At 42.4% G+C, this 20,878-nt stretch overlaps 1 pseudogene; it reads left to right on the top strand.

Moving 5' to 3' along the window:
- The window catches only part of LOC115332178, a 104,266-nt pseudogene that overhangs the window by 43,556 nt on the left and 39,832 nt on the right, over positions 1 to 20,878 (top strand).

Here is a 20,878-nt window from a genome sequence, read left to right on the forward strand (position 1 = left end):
ACATATGTGCTTAGAAGTGTGCGTTAGAACGAGGTTTTTGATGACAGAAATCATATCATACACTTCAAAGCTATGCAGTAATTTAGGTGGCATCAATATAATGTCCCAGCAAAAGACTAATCTTTTACTTCGTTAGGTTTCAAATTCACATAGATGAACCTAATTGTATTGCTCTATTTCTTTGGGAACTTTGTATAGAAATTATTTATTGATTACATAAACTGCCCTCTATACGTTTGATGTGTGAAAAATTATCTACACCGCAGTTTAGGGATATATCACTAGAACTATGCAGGAACTATTCACAAAAGCCTTTCCTTTCCAAGATGTAAAATAAGCTTATAATCTGAGCATGATCATACACTTCTTGTTTTTCAGATGGATGTTCCCCGCTTCGAACCCTTGACGGAGCGAGCATTTCGTGACCTTTCAAACCAGGAGATGAGATTGTACAAACAGTTAATTGAAGAGATAACTGCGATTTTATATCCGGAATATAGAACACACATAAGAAATATTGCAGACTCAATATATAATTTCGAGGTTGAACTTATGAAAGTAAGAACTCTTCAATACATAAAAAATGGGGCGTATTCATAAAATAACTAGTCAAACTCGTAACGTTTACATGAGCAAAACAAAAAAATAAGAAGCTCTAGAACCAGTTAATCTTCGCAGAGTACCTCTTGACTAAAGTTTTATACAAAAACCGCTTCGCTTTGTTTTATTGTGGCGCACTGGCGTCATCAAATCGTTCCCTGTATCGCCTGTCTTGTCACCGCGTAAATGAACATAAAAAGCGGACGTTATCTTTCACTAACTTTCTTCGCACAACTTCATGACGAAATTGTGTTGATGTGCTTTCTCTGTCTGTAAAAACACCTTAAATTTTCCGTTTCTTTGTTGCGAGCTGTTGAGTGTGGTATCGCTCGGCTCGCTCTTGCTTTTCAAGACTCAGGTGACGTTTAGGATTTTGGGCGAAGCGCATGGAACGCAGCACGGTGTACAACTGGAGCGGGTAATCATGCTGGAATTTTTTTACCGGTCTGATTGGTCGCTACTTCTTCTGAGAACCTTTGCGAACACCTGTGTTCATTTATTCTTTTTTTTTTTTTTGCCCAGATTATCATAAAGGCCGTCCGCGGGAGGGTTTTACATGCGGGTGGGGAAAGGGGGGGGGGTAAGAGCCCCCCCTCGGAGAAAGTGACTTCATAACAAGTAATGTAAGCACGTTATGAAAAGAAGTTGCAAACTTAACAAAAGTGGGAACAGGATACATATCTGTAAAGAATAGATACGTGCGAAAAGGAAAAAGATAGACGTCATTGATACTACAGGGCCTTCACTAAATATACTTGGATAATCTTCATTTTCTACGTCTGCTGGCAGGCGGAATAAATATGTGCGAGCATTTCTCATGTACGTAACCGATATCCGGCAACCGAATTGAGCTTGATTGACTCCCCGCTTTCGGTCAACTGGACGGTATGAAATGCGGGAATAATCTTTGGTAAAGACAAGTACTTACGTGCACCCAGAACAAGATTGAGAGTCATGTGAAACCTAAAAAAAAAAATCACGTTATTTCTTAAAATGAGCAGTTGGATATTAGTTAGAAGTATTATCTTGTATTTACGCTTATACATGCAACAGAATCACCTCAATTTCGTTTCTAACATATGACTTGCAAAATTCAGAAGATTCAAGTGGATCTAAAGCACTCTTCTTGACCGTGCATTACAACAAACGGGTGAATTTTTTTTTTAGTTCAGTTTTGAGCGCTCAGATACGCTATAGGAATGAAACACTCTTTTAGGTAAAATTCGCAGATGTTATACTTCAGGAGAAAACTTCTGTTTTTAATATGTGTTGTTAAACAGCACGAAAAAAGACAGCAACTTAATAACAGTATCGAACAGATATATTCTTTCAAAATACAAATAGAGGAATGCATTTTGATGAAGCAGAAACATATACATTAAGGTACATTACAAGTAAACATATTCCGCAGAAATCTGCCTGGCTGGGTAAGAGTTAAAGTCCGAAAATGTAGCTCCAATTATGCGCCTAGATCCTAGCATCGTGGATGGAGTGCGGCTTAAAGCGGTGGGCATCCTTTCGAAGCTCCCACAACGGCAACGACACAACCTGCCGGCAGAAGAAGTTACAGCGCTTCGACAACTTCGCGAAGATACGGAGATTGTGCTTTTGCCAGTCGAAAATTGAAATCGACCGTCGCCCTGGACCGGGAGGTATACGAAGAAAAGGTGCGGGATATTCGTAGCTGCCATGTTTATAAAAAAACCCAAGAAAGGTTCTACGCCGGATGTTCAAAGGAACTTGGCCAAAATCCTGGCAGAAATTTTCGAGAAATATCCTGAGTTAAAGAGCAGTTACTTTCGGCTTATTTGCAGGAATGGCTCCGCTCCAGAATTTTATGGCCTCCAAAGATTCACAAGCCTAACGGCCCTCTACGACCTACTGTAGAGTTTACAACCTCACCACTCCGGGCGCTATCAGGTTTTTACCGGACGTCGGCTCCCCTCGTCGGAAACACGTCTACCCATTTAGGAAATGTTGGCCACTTCGTGAAGCGCGCCTCGCAAATACATGTTAGCAACGTTGGCATCGTGGTGTTTTTCGATGTGGTGCCCCACTTCACAAGTGTCCCAGCTCCCCTTGCAGTTGCTGCAGCCCGCGAAGTCCTCGAAAAAGACAGCACCTTGACCACAAGATCCAACCTAAGTGTGGATGAACTGTGCCGTCTGCTAGAGTTCTGTCTCGGTAGCACGTTCAAAGGGGAGCTTTTCAAACAGGTCAGTGGCACTGCAATGGGTGCGGCTATGTCAGTGGCAACGGTGAACCTCGCGATGGGAACAATCAAACGAAACGCGCTGAGGCACTTCCGTAGCAGGCCTAAGGTATTCATGCGTTGTGTGGATGATTGTTTCTGCATTCTCAAGAAACTGGACGTGACTAATTTTTGACACACCTCAACTCTATCGAGTTGGCCATTCAATTTACCGTGGAATGTGTGGCGGATAGCACCTAGCCGTTCCTTGATGTGCTGGTGAACGGACAAGTGCAAGATCTGAAGTTTATGGTGTACCGGAAACCAACACACACACGACGCTACCTCGATTTAGACTTCAACCATTCAACGAGTCATAAGGCGTCAGGGGTTTCGACCCTCCCGCGTAGGGCAACGACTATCTGCTCGTCCCAAACCGATAAAAAGAAGGAGAAGAAGACCATATTTGAAGACCTAACAAAAAAAGGCTACTCTAGTAGCTTCATTGAGCGCATCGTCCGACGCAAAGTTCTCACAGAACAAAACCAGATGCCAGATGAAAGACAGCCCCATCGAGTCGCTCGCAAATGCCTTCCCTAGGTGAAGGGAACGAGCGAAGCGCTCGCGCGTGTACCGGGAAAGGTAGGTATTCTGGTGGCCCACAAGCCCACGTTCACAGTGGGAATGTTAATGCCAAGACCGAATGTTCGTCTACCAAAAAAAAGATCACAGAGCGTGGTTTACACCATTCTTTGCGCACAGTGCCCCGCAACCTACACCAGCGAGACGAACTTTCCCGAGCGAATCCGCCAACATAAGAACGACGTGCGGAAGTTTGACAGTGAACGCAGCGACATCGCCGAACATTACGATACCTTAGACCATCGAATTGACTTCGCGAACACGCACGTGGTGGACACAGAGCCCAATTTCCGAAGAAGTATTTTCTTGGAATCATATGGCAAATCCAGCATGCGAAAGGAAATCTAAACAGGTCCCTGGGAGCTTTACACTCTGTGTACGCACATGGCCTCCGGGACCTGATGAAAAAGCTCAAGAGATGGCCGTCTCCATAACTTAAAACCTATTTTCTGTATATATATATATATTAATTTCCTGTATTATATTTTTGCAATTCCTTTTCCTTTTTCTTTTCTTTTTTGAAGACGAGGACGTTAAGAGCTGCTGCTGTGTCCGCGTGCCTTCAGTCACCCTTGAAGAAGAAGCTGAGCTGGTTTCGAAACGTCGGCTTTCCTTTGAGTATTGGTTGGAGCTACATTTTCGGACATTATGGTACAAAGAAACATTGTTGTAGACGTCTGAGTGCCCACCTTAGTGTATGCGAAGTTAACACGAAGATATGAAATAAAAGATGTTTTAAAACCAGCAAGCGAACACGTACGGCGAGGTGGAGCTTTAACATTGATCTTGACGATTTTGGGCTGGTATCAAGTGGACCGCAAAATTAACATGATACATTTTGGAAATGTAGTAACTGACGTAAGCGAAGTTTTCACCATGACTTTAGCACGGTTTGTTTTCGGCATTTGTTACCCTTCTGAGATAAAATTTAAAATACCTATATTTCAATCTTGGGCCTTTTTAACAACCTTGAGAAGTGACAGATTATGTCAAATCCGGGTGCCTTTTTTGTAGCAGAAAGCTTACAACGTCACATTTAAATTATGTTGAAAGGACCCGTATTTTCTGTTTTTTGCTATTTTTCCGCACCGTAGGAGCTTTCAACTTCTAAAATTTACAAGAATAATTGAACACCAGAAACGCAGGCAAATATATGTCAACTCCTGGACGTCCTGGAAGTTTTGTCGCCTGCTAGCTCAAGACCTCTTTTAATCTGCGCTCGGTCTATAAATTTAATGCAACCACACATATATGTAAGGCGCGAACATTGTCTGAAGGTTCAAGACGCTTCCTGCTCTTGACACTTCAGCGCAAGATCTAAATTTAGCGAACTTAGCGAATTTAGCAAATAGTATGGTGACCGTAAAGGGCGATTGAGGGAAGCTGTGGTAGCTGCATTCGAATTCGCCGACGCCCGGGAGAACAGCCGACTCTCACACACCAAACTAGGCGGAGCTTTGCGAGGTTGGAACTCCCGTGCTTCACTAAGTGGGAACCCCTGGACTAAATTCTAACGCATTTTGCAGAGAATCAGCGGAACGAAAACAGCAAGTTCGGCATTATTTTTTTTTCGTGCGTAATAGAGAAATAAAAAAAGTATGCGGATGTTGGGGGTCTGTCAAGATAATATCATGCACGCGTGTCCGGTCGAGATTTTTTTTTATAGTTTTTTATGCCACTTCATTATTTATGTATAAAACGTAATCACAAAGATTTTGAAAGAAAAAAAAATCTCTTGAGAAACTGGATATCGGTGTGGGCACCTTCCGAGCAATATGGTGAGTTGGGCGCGTTGCTATTGAGACATGATGAAAAATAGCGCGGAAAAGGCAGGAGAAGGAAGAGACACGCAGAATACAGAGATATACTGAGAGACTACATAAATAGAGTACAGATAATATTGAGAGAAATAAGAAAACAACGTTCAAAAACGAAAAAAGGACAAAGGATAATACGTGCCATTTTCGGCTTACGTCTGGCACTTCGGCAATTATGTGTCGAGCCAGAGGAAAGTCATACAGGCCAAGTACTCTGACACTAACTCAGGCTTTAGGGTAAAAACGGTGTTAGGCACAAGTTAGCCCCCTAGTATCACCAAGCTTGTACCCAGTTAGGGTTTTGTCTGGCGTGATACCCGGGCATTCTACCGCCGTCTTGCTCCTGGTGTGTATAGATGGCCTGGTAGTCAAGCCTTACGCAGACGTGCACATGAGTACTAGACTGGCGCTCATACAAAGCAATTCCTTTCCAAGACGGGGAGAGAAGCTTTTAAAGCTTGGCTGTTTGAAATAATCTACTGCATACTTTTTTAAATATTGCTCGTCTCTTCAACTCGAACCCTCTTTCTGAATTCTTCCTTTATACCTTCAGGCTGCAACTGAAGACAGCACTATTGATCCAAAGGAAAACAGGAAAATGACGACTCTTAAAGAAGTAGAGAAACATATTCGGGTGAGTTACCTATAAAATTTGCCTTTAGAGATGTTTCGAGTTTGGTTGACCATGCACGCGTACTACAGAGTATATCACGAGTGTGCAGGCCTCCCCCCAAATTCAAGCCGTGTATGCTTATCTCATTCCGCACACTTGAAGTTTTCAATCACGATAAAAACTCTAACAACATTCGGTTTCGTGGTCGCTACTCTCAAAATGCGTTTAGCATTTCAGTATAGCTGTAGTTTACTGCATTCACGCAGGGTTGAATTAGTGGCCGAATTTCTTTTCAAATCGAGCTATATTTGAATAAACAATCAAAACCTGACACTATTTGTTTTCAGTTTTAAAAAAAATTCTTGTAACATACCAGCCCGCTCCGATTTAACGAGTCGAGGCTCTTTTTCTTTCCACAATGAAAACTGTTTTGTGGTAACCCAAAGCTTAAGCCTACGCACCTATATAAAATTTAAAAAAATCGTTAATATTTCTTACATATGACCGCCTAAGGGTTTTTGTTTGCAGCTTGCAGTTATTGAGAACATATTTGAAAATAAGCGCAAGGAATATTGTAATACATATAAAGCACATAACTATTTTTGCAGTTGGACAAATCATAATAAATATGGCATTGTGTTGGATGTTTTCAAGTTTTTTCTCAATACAAATGCAAATCTTGAAAAAAGTGATTCGTAGGAGTATCAGCTGATTTCCTCTCAATTCAATTGATTTCATAGAAGAATCAGTTTAGCTCGAAATTTGTTGAAATAGTGGACAATGACTCATATTTTACTGAATTGCGACATGTCTTCTTTTGATTTCAAGTGCCCTTAATTACTGTATTTATTGCTGTGTGCGTATGCGCTTCCTGGGATGTCATAATACAGCGCTTGTGTATATAATTTATGTATATATCCTTCCAACTCTAGCGCCATCTGGCGATCTAGGTAAAAAAAAAATAGAATGGATAAATGAATAAAAATTAACAAAGTAATATTTCGGATAAGGTTACAATTAAATTGTGAATATTTTACCGGAATCGTTAGCTTTATCAGCTTCGATTTCTTTTGATTAGGGACTACCATGGAAAGCCATAATCCAACACCCATTCCTAGCCATTAGGATGCATTTAAAAGATTCACAGAGCGTAGTGATATGGAGATTACGGTACTACCAAAGTGTTTCTAAACTAATTAGTCAAACAACACCGTAAGTACATGCATTCACTCTTTTTGTATGAGGTGACATCACCATTAATATATGCAGTAAAATAAGTTCGAGAGATGGGCTCTGGCGCAGTGAGCTCAAATTTTAATATAGAATGTTTAATAAAGATCGGTGCTGCCCAGTAAAAAAAACAACCACAAAAAACGCACACACACATTTTTGGTTGAGCAAAATAAAAGCGGCTATCTTCAGCATGTCTAAAGCCTGTTGCTTGACACATCAGGGCAAGCTCCTCCCTCAAAGCTCGTCAATCGTAAATGGTAGTGTTTGTATTTCTCTTTTATCTATTAGTTTATTCACCCGCCCTTACATCAAGATTTTTATCTATTCACAACTAGAATCCCAAATGCAGCTAAAAAAAGGATAGTCGCCCACAGCGAAGGACTGTATACCAACGACTGATTGATAAGAATCATCTGCCTGATTTGATTGAGTACCCCTCACACACAAAAATATCAAACAACGAAGCCGGATGTAGTCTGCACAGAACCTGAACAGGTTCCGTGCATTAAGATAAGCCGCTCCTAAAGTTATCTACAGTTAATGACTGATTCGTTCCTTTTCTAAACTCGTCTCGTTTACAACGTTACTTTTGCTAAAGTGAAAACCGTAGACGGCTTCTTTGGGCGGAGCTTATCCTGTTATTCTTCCAAATAATCGCTCTGAAAACCTCCTTTGTTCATGTTTCAGATTTTTTGTTTTGTTTTATCTAGTTTTGTGACTGTGATATACCAAGGCACCATGCTCCCTCCTTCCCACTTCCCACTTGTAGAGTGCGTTATTTGCCGAGTTAATATCACGAACTCTGGAACCCTTGCACCAAAAAGTTGGTTTTTGACGTGACAAAAATCCCGGGACTGTTTGTAAAACTGGTACATACAGTAAAAAGTATCGATTTAAACCCTCTTTTGCTTGTGACTCTTTTACCCGTGGTCTCGGTGTTTTTCTCAGGCTAAATATTCATCAGCACGTTTTCGCTCTCACATTCAGTTCAGTGTTTCTTTTTGTTTTGTTTTTTTGTTTATCGCAAATCATATGTAGTTAATTTTTGTAAACAACGGTAACAAGATACCGAAGTGTGGCGTAGAACCGGAATACAACTGATACATTGATCATGTATATTATTACTCATATAGAAATACTTTTTTCATAAGTATCTCAATTCGAGGTACACATAGTCGAAATTATATCTAATATGCTATAGCGATACATTCGTATTGCGAAACAAATGTATCGCCCTGGCCCGAAGATAGACTCTGGTATGCGTTATTTTCTATGTATTAAATGTGAGTTTTTTTATTATATTTTGGAAGTTAAGTTCGCACCCAGTTAATCGTATATAGCTTGCAAAGAAGAGAGTAGAAAGTGTTTATCAAGAAATGCGCATGTGTCTCCAGTTCTTAGTATTCATTGTTCCTAAAACTATATCACTATGGAGTCCGGCTAATATTGACATCAAGCAGAGAGACCTCGAAACTCCTGAGTGCAGATTTTTTCTTAAAAATACAAATGAACGACCAAGCTTCTCGTTACAAAAGTGTCAAACGATTTTTTCTTTTTGCAGCTGGTTCTTGCTTTTACGAATTTCGGATCTAAGCGCTCGTTTGCACGTGCTTTTGAGAATGCCACTTTATATTTTAACCAGTGTCAATAGGCTATATCACAACAAATATATAAATTGTTGCAAATCATCAATATTCTCCGAAGGTGAAAGTGAGAGATAAGTTAGTGGGAGCAAAATATTATCGTGTCTGATATTTCAAACAGCAAGTCAGGTATAAGAAAGGTTTCAGAAACAAACGATTCGCGTTTACTGAGTGGGCAAAATCATTTTGAGTTTAGACCCGAGTTGTAAGCGTTGTGCTGTAAACAAAAGTTGTACCCATGAGGTTTTTACCGAATGAGAATATTCCAAAGTTTTGTGCATAAGTCAAAACCAAATGCCTTTCAATATTCCTAGTGTACATTGTGTAAACCAACAAGATATGCTTGTGGAAATCGTATATCCGGAAGTGAGTACTCCTTGTCAAATACTTCTGGGAGCATGAAGCGAATTTGAACTATATATAGAAAAAGATGCTTGCCGTCGCTGATACACCTACACATTTTAGATAGTGTAAAGGTGAAATTCGAGATCATTTTAATATTTTGCTTGAATATGAAACTCACTTTTGTTACAGGGAAGTGATTTTTAATTATCTTGGGTGGAAACGAATTGTTCAGCTTTTACCATACACAAGACTGACACTCTACACTACATACTCTCAATTTATGGGATCAGTTGACGCCTCCTTTAATCAGCTTTCTCCTCAATCTAACTGCATTCGTCACCTGATGAAGAATATGAAATTCGTTTTTGGAGATTTATACACAGCTGCATACTTCAATGTAGATGCGACGGCTGATGTGAGTTACCTGTGTATGTTTTTATATATAATATTTTTGAATAGTTTTGTTGTTAATTTGTTTGTCTGGGAAAGAAAATGATCTGTCGAGGAGTCATTTTCTTCGGCGCTGGTCGGGTTTGCTTGCTTTCGCAAGGATCGTGTTGTGTCTGCCTGGTGCATACTGTTGCCATTACGGTCCGCGCTACAAACTTGGGCGCAGAGCGCAGTGCAGCATATATCCGTTTACTCCTCCACCCTCTGCGATGCGTGCATCTCCGCACTTAGGCCATCACGCGCGCCATCTGTATTGTTTAAACACGGACGAGAGATCCCTCGCGCGTCTACAAAGTGAGCAGCCTGAGAGAGCGTCGGAGATTCTCTTTCGGGACGGGAACCAAACAGTTGACAAATAAGAGAAAAAACGATTATTTTAAAATAAAAAGAACGATAAACGTCTATTCCGGCAACTTCGTGGGGATGACCAGTGTGGATTAGGTCCTGCCTAGACATCTAGCAGTCCCCGAGGAAGTCCTCCATGTGGTTGGCCAGTGCCACGCAGTAGGCCTCTTCCAGGCGCTGTGGAGATCGATGCAAGCCACTTTTTCCAGGATTGAGGTTGAAGGGCGACAGGGTTAGAGAGAGGACAGAACAGGGTTGGGAGGATTCGTCTTTCAACCCGACGAAACGAATACAAAAGCGCAGAGACAAAACCGGTTCAGTTTTTGTTTAAAAATCGCCTAGGACGCCTAATGTCAATACTGTTGACTTTCGCATGAAAAAATAGTTTGGAAGTAGGTTTCGAAATTTCGATATGCTATATTTTTTGCGTAATTCTCCCCTGTTCCAAGACACGCACGCCAAACAATTTAATATTATCCACGATAACGCTCGCCCTATTTGTGTAACAAATTGTAAAGGCTGCTTGAAAATAATTTACTGATTACGTCACTATTATTCAGGAACGCGATATCCCAATGAAGCCCAACAAAAGTATAACAATTGCCTTCTGAAATTGTGCAAGAATACGTGCAGGTTGTATACGAGGCGGAGGAAACGCCATGAAGATGCTTTTTAGATTTGCGTATTAGTCCCACCGGAGGGAGTGTCTCAGGTCAGGTAAACGTGCCCCTGGGGCGGCCCAAAACAAATAAGAGCGATATTTATAAAGGAAATCTAAAGTGAGGAACACGCAATCGATGAAAACGTGCGCCGTGCCCAAAGCAAGATGGTGCTGGCGCCTCTAAGTCGGATCTGGAGGATACAAATAATGCCTTGCGGTTAAGGTATATTACGCGCGGTTAAGGGCCCTTGCGCGCTGGCGGCGAGCGGCAAGTTTTCGCGCGGCGCTCGCTTTCACCGCTCATGGTTTCCGTGCTTAAGACTGGTATTATAAAATGTTGTTTGTTAACACCTTATATGGTACGATCTGAGGATGTATTTGTAGAAATCCCTGCATTTTCCACTCCCTCCGAGCTTTTTTTTTTTTTTTGCACAACAATATATTTCTGTCAATGGGATAGCATGTCAGAAAGCAAACTGTAAGTATTACAGTTTTGTTCCGAAAGCACGTTTAGGTGTATAAGTTCCTTTTCAGATAAATGAAATGATCACATATTTGAAGGAGTCACTCACATATCTTCTTAAAGAAAAGGAAAAGGATTGGCTTGACACAAACACAAGGATGGCTGCGATTCACAAGGTACAACAGCACCATTCAACCAATTATTTTGCCTAGCTCAGTTAATAGAATGTGCTTTCGTGTTTTTTTAGGTAACGAATATGTACCAGCTTATTGGTTACCCTAACTGGATCAAGAACCCTACCGAACTCCAATCTTTATACCAATTCGTAAGCCTGCTCTGTTATATTCTTATTTGAAACTGATTGTTTTTTAAGACAATATTGGACTAAGGCGACGCCACCTCTAAAATTGTGTATAAACTAAATCGCCGATCTCAGGGTAGCAGTACCGTTTAGTAAATTGCTTGGAGGACAAGCATAGAAATCAGGGAGAAATTGTTGATGTATCCTCCCACAGAGCATTTTGTGTTGTTCTCGTTTGCATGAATTCAAAGGAATCAAGCATTGAAGCAAAAGTGACACCTTTGGAACGTAGTGTTGAATTCTATTTAGAGATGCGAGGCCCCTATAAAAGATATACAATTTTAAAAACACTCTTTTTACTTTTATAGTGACTTTTAAAACAAAAAATGTATGGTAAGCTCGTATGAAATTGTACATTTATAGGGTAATTATTTTGTAGAAACGCGAAAGCTATTGGTACTACGGAGATTATTTTATAGCGTCCGTAATACTGAATTTTATGATGCTCTACGAATTGCTGCAGTATACATATTAGGACACAATATTATTGATTTTTTTTTTATTACGGTAGCTAAGATTAACATGCAAAATTGTTTTGACTATCTTGGTTTCCGTTATCATTTTAGCCGTTCGACTATGTAGCATCATTTTGAGACAGCGTGAGCAAGAGGCTGTTTTTGGAACATTAAATCGACTATGCACTCCTTTCATTTTTATATAGCCGGCACCAGGGTGCAAAGCACCAAGTGGACTTTATAAACAGGCAGACAGTTATATGAAGAAATTGATAAAATATAAAATGAAGAGAGAATTTCAGTAGCATTTATTAAAACTAGCAAAATATCTACTCTTGTTTGTAATCTTCAATTGGCTCGTATACAAAGCATGTGTTTTTTACATTTGAAGATTATATATTCCAGCTGCAGTGTGTTCTTTTAATGCTGTCGGTAGTAATTATATTCGCCTACGTATATCAATATACCTCTCTAAATAAAAATGCTATTGGTATTCGCAAATAAAAATTGCAAAAAAGAGAAATTTATTCATGCAAGCCAGTCACCGGTAAAGAGGCATTATCAGAGTACACCCCCTGCGAATCATTTGAAAATGATATCAAACCCATGTGTTTGATATCTGGCCGTCGCAAGTCACGTTCCAACAATATTAATCTAGTGCGTACCTTTCTAACAGTAGCATCATTTCCACATGTTGACAACAGTTAGTGTGATACTCAGGATCTACGATTAAAAAGCACACAATCCTCCATGTTTGCAATCTTATTTAACAGTTTGCTTGGAAATAAGAAACAAGTTTAAGGCACACATTGGTATTCGTTATTGAGCTGTTTATTATTGAAAAAAAACAAAAACATAGTAATGCTTTTATTACAGATATTGGCTACAAAACTACCTATTTTCTTAGTTGTTCGTCAACTAAGACATCAGAATCTTTCTTGGTGCTAAAAGGGTTGCTTTTTTCCTTCTTGGTTTAACTGGTAATATCTAAAACCTCTTGCTGTGCAATTTTAGGGTATGAAACTTTTTGCCTAATAAGTATTCTAGAAGTGAGTTTCAATGGAAACACATATTTCCTCATTGTGCTCTGATAGGGCTTGGCGGATATTTTATGGGAAGAAATGTAACAGCAATTGTATTGTGTATGTCTATACAGCCGGAAGTTGATCAATCCCAATGGGTGTCTGATGTCTTAGTTGTAGATGAGCAAATTAGCCAGTGCAATACAACCGCTAGCCTGGGCTTTTAACGTGAATCACGCATTAGTGTTACACAACCACACCCCTGTACTGTGCTCATCCATATTGACACAGGCAAAGATGGGGAGTGAACCTCTGATCCCTGGGTTCTGCAGCGCGAGCATTCGGTCCATGTGTTCCGAGTTGATGCGCCTTAGCCCACTCGGCCACCAATGATCCTGATGGAAAGACAATAGTGACAACCCTTTCTAGGGTGGCGTTCCTTGGAACTATAACGCGTCGCAGCCAATGGGAATTTAAGTGCCGTCTTGCCAACAAAATTTGGGTGTGGTTTTTCGTGGTCACAGACGACTCTTCTGCTCCATGGGACATTTAATACTCTGGCATTAAAAAGCAATACACCCCACACTTAAAAATAAATACAAGCGTTCTTAATGATAGCCATAAACACTCAGAACCTTCATAAGATTATGACTCAAATAATGGCTCTGCATGGGTGTGTAGGGAACTTTTGAAAAGAAGCGTGGCACTTTTTTGGAGAAACACAATTAGATTAGCTTGAGTCGTGATACATCAAACCAAATTGCAACAATTAATTATTGAGCCAAGAAAACCGTGATAAATTTAAACCTTAATATTTTTAGCCAAACTAAAACGACACTGACCTATTACGCCAACTATTTTGCCTGTTTATAAATTAAATATTCTACATGATCATCTCACTGCATGTTCCGAAAAAATTACACTTAGCGTTTAGTGCTGTTTTACTATTTCAATCTGGCTGTCACCATTGTTTAAAGTACAATTTTTAACAGTAAGCCTATTTAATTATTTAAATACAGTAGCTTTTGACTTGGCGGAATTTGTTTGCACATTATTGTGTCCATCTTTAAAAGGAAGTTTTTGAGACGACAACATCCTCTCCGTGAGCTAAGTTCACTCATAATCGTCGTAGCCAAAAAATACGAGTGTCGTCAGCCGACGTGATTACACGCGCTTAATAGCAAATTTTGACTATAACATTAATATGAAAATGTTATAACAGGGGCCAGGTATATCGTCCTAAGACACACCAGACTTCCAAGAGTCAGAAGAAAAGAAACACAATCATCATTCGTTGAGACGCACTGCTTGCGTTGTTTCATGTAGAAATCAATAGGTGATAAATATGTCTCCCGCACACCATAACATGAGAGTTTATCAAGGAACGTAGAATGGTTTCGACAGTCGAAAGCTTTACGAATGTCAATGAAAAGTCTTAGCATAAACTGATTTTATTCCATATTTTACATTATAAAATTTCTTCTGCGATCATAGAGCGCATTCTATGTACTTTTTTCCCGAAATCCAAGTCAGAAGTAAATGTTGAGAAGAGCCTTTCACTCTCCTCCAAAGCTCCAGTGCCGAAGCCCGCATTACCCGCCGGTCTGATGGTCCATTAACACTCTCGCCTCCGACGCCAAGGCCGATATGCCTCTCCGGTCTGACACCCTTAGTATCCTGACCAGTCCACAGTGTCGATAAGCTCTGTGTATGTCCGTTGATACGAAGAGGTTTGCGTTACAGCGCCGTGCGCTTCAAGACACACCCGTACCCCGTAGTAATGAAATGCTCGGTAGAGGGTTAGTCATAACATCGTCGGTAGGAGGGAGAGGGGTCGGTAGACAAGGGGTTAAGGTGGCTGCTTAAGGAGAGAGCAAGCGGAGAACAAAAAAAAGTCATGATTGCTGAGATCGACAAGCTGCATCCTGAGAAACGGGACTTGGGGCGACAGATTGTGACCCACTAAACTGTTTAATTGCACTTGCTGTGTTTTGTGACTTCCTTGGGAGTAACTGGAGTGGCGCTTGATCGACTCGGGCCTCGTATAGGGTTATAAAACCCCACAATATTTAATAAAAACTTCGCCTGAACGTCGCCAAATATTTTTTTTTCAAATCATTTAAACGTTTTGGGCACCATAAAATGGGTTTATAACTTTAAGTGCATTTTTGTCGCCTCCGGCTTCCCTGTGCGGAACAGAAATCTTTCAAAATTTCCTTTTATTAGGAAATTTGCCAGTTGTCAAGGGGGAGGTAAATATACTGCATACTAACAATAAGGCTTTATGTTACATTTAACATGTTTATTTGTATCTCATCTATGTCGTGGCTTTTGGTGTTATTCAATCCCATAGGTCCATAAAAAAACTTCGAATCATTCATAGGTATAAGAAAAACATTTTCATCTGCCCGATTCAAGCTAGACAAAGTAACATACTCATTCTGGGCGCCTCCATGCAAGTTAGTGCAATGGCCGTTGAAATGATCCGATAGCTATATACTTGACAATTTTTCACCAGATATTGAAATAAGATATATAGATTTCCCTGGGTGTCTGCGTTGTAGCACCTCGTAATATATTGCCAAGGCACATCAGGTAATTTTCTTAGTCATGAAAAACATGTCCGTGATATAACGGTTTTGCCTTTTTTCGCAAATGCACGTTGATTGCAATATTTCTTGACCGCTGTAAGATCATTGTCTTTTCTTGAACATACGTAAAGCTAATATAAGCCACTTTTTGTTGTATTGATGCTAAAGTAGATGGAGTAACCCATGGTTTCCTAGTTCGTTTTTAAACAACCACCGTTTTGTACGGAAAGTCCGAGGTGTAAATAGATTTAAATACAGTCATAAACTCAAATAATGCTTCCTTCATGCCCCGCTTCAAAACAATCAAAACAACTGTGTTCAAGTTTGTTTATAAATCTACGTTTCTACGCCATTATAGACTCCAATTTGTGATTGTTCGAAAAGTAAATGGTTGTAGCGGCACGCTACGCCGAGTAAATACGAAGTCCACCACCACGAGAAAACACAATCACTTGCAGCCGGGGGCTCGAGATGACGAGGCAAATGGCTACGCAGTTCATATTTTACGACCGTTATATTTTGGTTCTTTTGTAAATAATGTAAAAAAACAATGCTTAGCAAAAGAGAATATCTTTCCTGCTACAAACGGGTGATCCGAAGCTCGGAAGAAGACCTTCTAATCGCCGAGAATCTTCCATCAACCAGTGAGCTTGCCTTGGAACACCTGCACTCATTGAGAACGATGAGCGTCACTCAACCTTCCACGTCGTCGGGTGAACTAACAACACTTACTGTCGTTGCGGTCAACTTCAAGTTACCGGAATTCTGGGTTGCCGATTCGAAACTCTGGTCCCTCACGATTAAGTCGACCTTCAGAAAGACGATAACATTGTCCTTGACGAAGTTCAACCACGTCATTTCCGCTCTGCCGCAGTCATCGGCGGCAGTCGTTCGGGACATCCTTTGCGGTCCATTAGAAGGCCAACCCTATGAACACTTGAAGAATGAACTCATACGCCCGACGTCCCGAAACCACCATAATAACTCCCTTCGACATGTTCGAGTACTTACAATTGCCGTTTCGTCTCCGCAACGCTGCCCAGACCTTCCAAAGATTCATCGACCTAGTCCTACGCAGTCTGACCTTTACTTTCGCATACATAGACGGCCGCCTCATTTACAGCGACAACGAAAAAGACCATGTAGAGCACCTACATCAGCTCTTCTCTCGCCTCAAAAACTATAGAATGATCGTCAACTCTGCGAGGTGCACCTTCGGCGTCGAGGGCCTGGATTTCCTAGGCCATCACGTCGACAGTCACGGCATACGGCAGCCGGCGCAGTGAGTAGAAGCCGTACGCAAGTTTCCGCAACCCCCTTAAAACAAAGAAACTCCACGAGATTCTCGGGCTTGTGAACTTCTACAGGCGCTTTGTCTCTCAGTGTGCTACTATCCGCCATCCCCTGTGTAACTTATTGCAAGAAAAGCCAGGCAAGAGCGCCGTTCTGACTTGGACATCAACTGCTGACGCAGCGCTTTCCGCCATCGAGGAGAAACTTGCAAAACCTACACTGCTGACCCATGCAAAGGCTCTAGCGCCAACATTAGTCATGGTAGATGCTCCTAACTCCGCCGTCGGAGCTGTCCTCCAGCAGAGCATAAACGGACATGGAAACCAATGGCATTCTTCTCACAGAAACTGGCAAGCAGTGAGTGCCGCTACCATGCCATCAGACACTTTCGCTACTACCTCGTGGGGCGATCATTTTTTGTGATGACAGACCACAAGCCGCTGACATATGCTTTAACATCTAGAAGTGAAACGCACGCGCCAAGAGAGATACGGCAAATAGCCTACGCCATGAAGTTCACGACGGACATCCGCTTGGTACCAGACAAAGATAACTCCGTAGCAGACGCACTCTTTCGAATTGGCGTGAACACCTGCTCTACGCAACGGAACGCTGTCGACTACGAAGAACTAGCAGCAGCGCAAGCACAGATACTACACTGCCACATCTGCGGAAAAGAACGTCACTGAACCTCCCAGACATAAAGATTCCGGAATGTAAATCAACATTGGTCTGCGATGTGTCGACAGGACAACAAAGACCATATGTTCCCGAGAAGTTCCGGAAACCTATTTTTGAAGCCGAATGTAAATCAACATTGGTCTGCGATGTATCGACAGGACAACAAAGACCATATGTTCCCGAGAAGTTCCGGAAACCCATTTTTGAAGCAATTCACTCACTTTCACACCGAGGCATTCCAGCCACACAACATCTCATAACTGCTCGATTCATCTGGGATAAGATCAATGCCGACATTCCCAACTGGACACGCGCGTGCGAACAATGCAAGCGCGTGAAAGTTGGTCGACACACAACTACACCGCTTGGCCAGTTTTCACCACCCGATGGACGCTTCAACAACATCCACATCGATGGCATAAAGGGGACCACTCCCACCGGCCGACGATTGCCGGTACATTTAGACCTGCATCGATCACTTCACGAGGTGGCCTGAAGCAACACCGATCACGTCGATGACAGCAGAAGCCGTAGCACGGGCCTTCGTCAGCACGTGGGTTAGCCGTTTTGGAATCCTAACCACCATCACGACAAGCTGAGGAAGACAAATTCGAGTCTACACTCTTCCAGAACCTTTCGCGGGTCCTAGGTACAAACTATATCCACACTACATCCTATCACCCCATCTCCAACGAAATAGTAAAACGGTTTCGCAGACAGCTAAAGTCCAGTTTGAAGATGAAAGGTACAGCCGCGCCTTAAACGGAAACTCTACCACTCGTTATGCTTCGAATACGCGCGTCGCTAAAAAGTGACCTGGGATGCAGTTCAGCAGAAATGGTGTACGGCACGCCTCTACACATCCCTAGTGAGTTTCTACCATCTACCGCCAATACCAAAAGCACCTGAGCAGAGGACTACGTAAGCTGTCTACGTTCCGTTCCTCATTCGAGAAACTACGACCTAGGCCCACACGACAGCGGAACTCTCTCAAGTTGTTTCTCAGCCCGGAACTGTGACGCTGCACCCGCATGTTCATACGCACAGACGCCGTGGAACGACCGCTGCAGAACCCATATGAAGGACCATTCAAAGTTTAAAACACGGCGACAAGTACTTCACCGTGCTCGTAAAAGGGCGTGAAGATACAATTGCACTCCGACAGGATAAAACCAGCACATCTCGAGCAACCCTAAGCACACACAACTCCAACCATAGAAAGACGTGTACACTTCAAAGGGACGCCTGGTCGCTCGTCTTCTGCACCTCCTCCCTAAGGGGGAAGGGGGGGGGGTACCTGTAGCAGCACACTACAGCGAGTAAAGTAAACGAAGACTACCAGTACGAGAAAACACCATCACTTGCACGCGAGGGCTCGAAATTAAAAGGCGAAGGGCTACACAGGCCGCATTCCCCGACCTTTAGATATTGACTCTTTTGTTATTAATGTAAATATACAATTTGTTAGCAAATGAGAATATCGTTCTTGCTACATGGCTTTCTAGCCTTCTTGGTAACCCATGAGAATTAAAATATAAAAACAGGCAAATCATCGCTGATGTCACAACTTATTGTATTCGCACTGTTAACAATAGTGCGTATAATGGTAAAGAAAACAGCGCTTCATCTAGAAAGTGCGACTCTAGGGGGAAACGTAATGACACTGAACAAAAACGAGACTTTTGAGGGTACTGTTCAGTACAAAAGAAACGGGAGAGTTTTCTTTTTAAGTAGGAACATTTAAATCACTGCTTAGAATAAGTGAGCAGTTATTTAGGGATACATAATCTAGTGATTTCTTAAGAATTGACAAACAATTGTTACAGTTGCCGGCTGGTGGCTATTATGTAAAGAACAATAGCCACCGTCCATGGTTTACAATTTTGTTAGCCTTTGCATTTTCGTTCAATGTATTGAAATTTTCTAGTTGAATATCTTGTCTAAGATAAATAGAAATCCCACCTCTCATTTACCACTCAGGTTTAAGAAAACAATGATGTTAAGCAGTCAGGGTAGGAACACCGTCTTCAATTTCATACCACGTTTCAGAAAGAAATACTATTTAAAAAGGAAAGGAAAACTGGTCTAAGAGCAAAATAATTATATAAGTTGTACTTTTAAAGCATGTACGCAGATATAAAATAGCAGTCATCCTTTCTACTCTTGCGTGTTGATATATATAAATTCGGGCAACACAAGGTTTCGGTAGTCTGTCTTAAGTTTGGAATAAAAATGAAAGCCGCTTACAACTCCCTGTAACGCCGAATTAGAGCGCAGCTCTTGAGGAGGAGGAGGGAAGGGCACTGGGGGGGGGGGTTAAACTAACCAGGGGGGGGTCACGTTACCTTGGGGGTCACGTGACCCCCAATGCCGATGATGTCATCACTGACGTCACTGATGACGTCATCAGTGACGATGACGATGCGGGTACCGATGACGTCATTAGTGACGTCACTGATGACTTCACCAGTGATGATGACGATGACGATGCGAATGTCGGTGACGTCATCAGTGACGTCGCTGATGACGTCATCAGTGATGATGACGATGACGATGCGGATGCCGGTGACGACATCAGTGACGTCACTGATGACGTCATCAGTGATGATGACGATGACATTGCGGATGTCGGTGACGTCATCAGTGATGATGACGATGACGATGTGGATTCCGGTGACGTCATCAGTGATGATGACGATGTGGATGCCGGTGACGTCATCAGTGATGATGACGATGACGATGTGGATGCCGGTGACGTCATCAGTGATGATGACGATGACGATGCGGATGCCGGTGACGTCATCAGTGATGATGACGATGACGATGTGGATGCCGGTGACGTCATCAGTGATGATGACGATGACGATGTGGATGCCGGTGACGTCATCAGTGATGATGACGATGACGATGCGGATGCCGGTGACGTCATCAGTGATGACGATGACGATGTGGATGCCGGTGACGTCATCAGTGATGATGACGATGACGATGTGGATGCCGGTGACGTCATCAGTGATGATGACGATGACGATGTGAATGCCGGTGACGTCATCAGTGACGATGACGTCATCGGGGGGTCACGCGACATCGGCGGGGGTCACGTGACCTCGAGGAGGGGGCCACGTGACCTCAGGGGAGTCACGTGACTTCGAGGGGTCACGTGACCCCCCACGAGGTCACGTGACCTTGGTGGGGGGCTCGCGCGGTGCATTATGGGACATTTCCCATGATGCACCGCGCGGTTACGCCGACGCCGACGGCGACGGCGACGGCGACGCCGACGGCGACGCCGCTCAAGCCGGAAACGGGCCCCTAAGAGCTGCGCTCTAAAAAAAATGAAAGCCGCTTACAACTCCCTGTAACGCCGAATTGGAGCGCAGCTCTTGAGGAGGAGGAGGGAAGGGCACTGGGAGGGGGGGTTAAACTAACCAGGGGGGGGGGTCACGTGACCTTGGGGGTCACGTGACCCCCA

This window comes from Ixodes scapularis, unplaced genomic scaffold (assembly GCF_016920785.2).
Source record: "Ixodes scapularis isolate PalLabHiFi unplaced genomic scaffold, ASM1692078v2 PGA_scaffold13__105_contigs__length_92229423, whole genome shotgun sequence".
NCBI classification, from domain to species: domain Eukaryota; kingdom Metazoa; phylum Arthropoda; class Arachnida; order Ixodida; family Ixodidae; genus Ixodes; species Ixodes scapularis.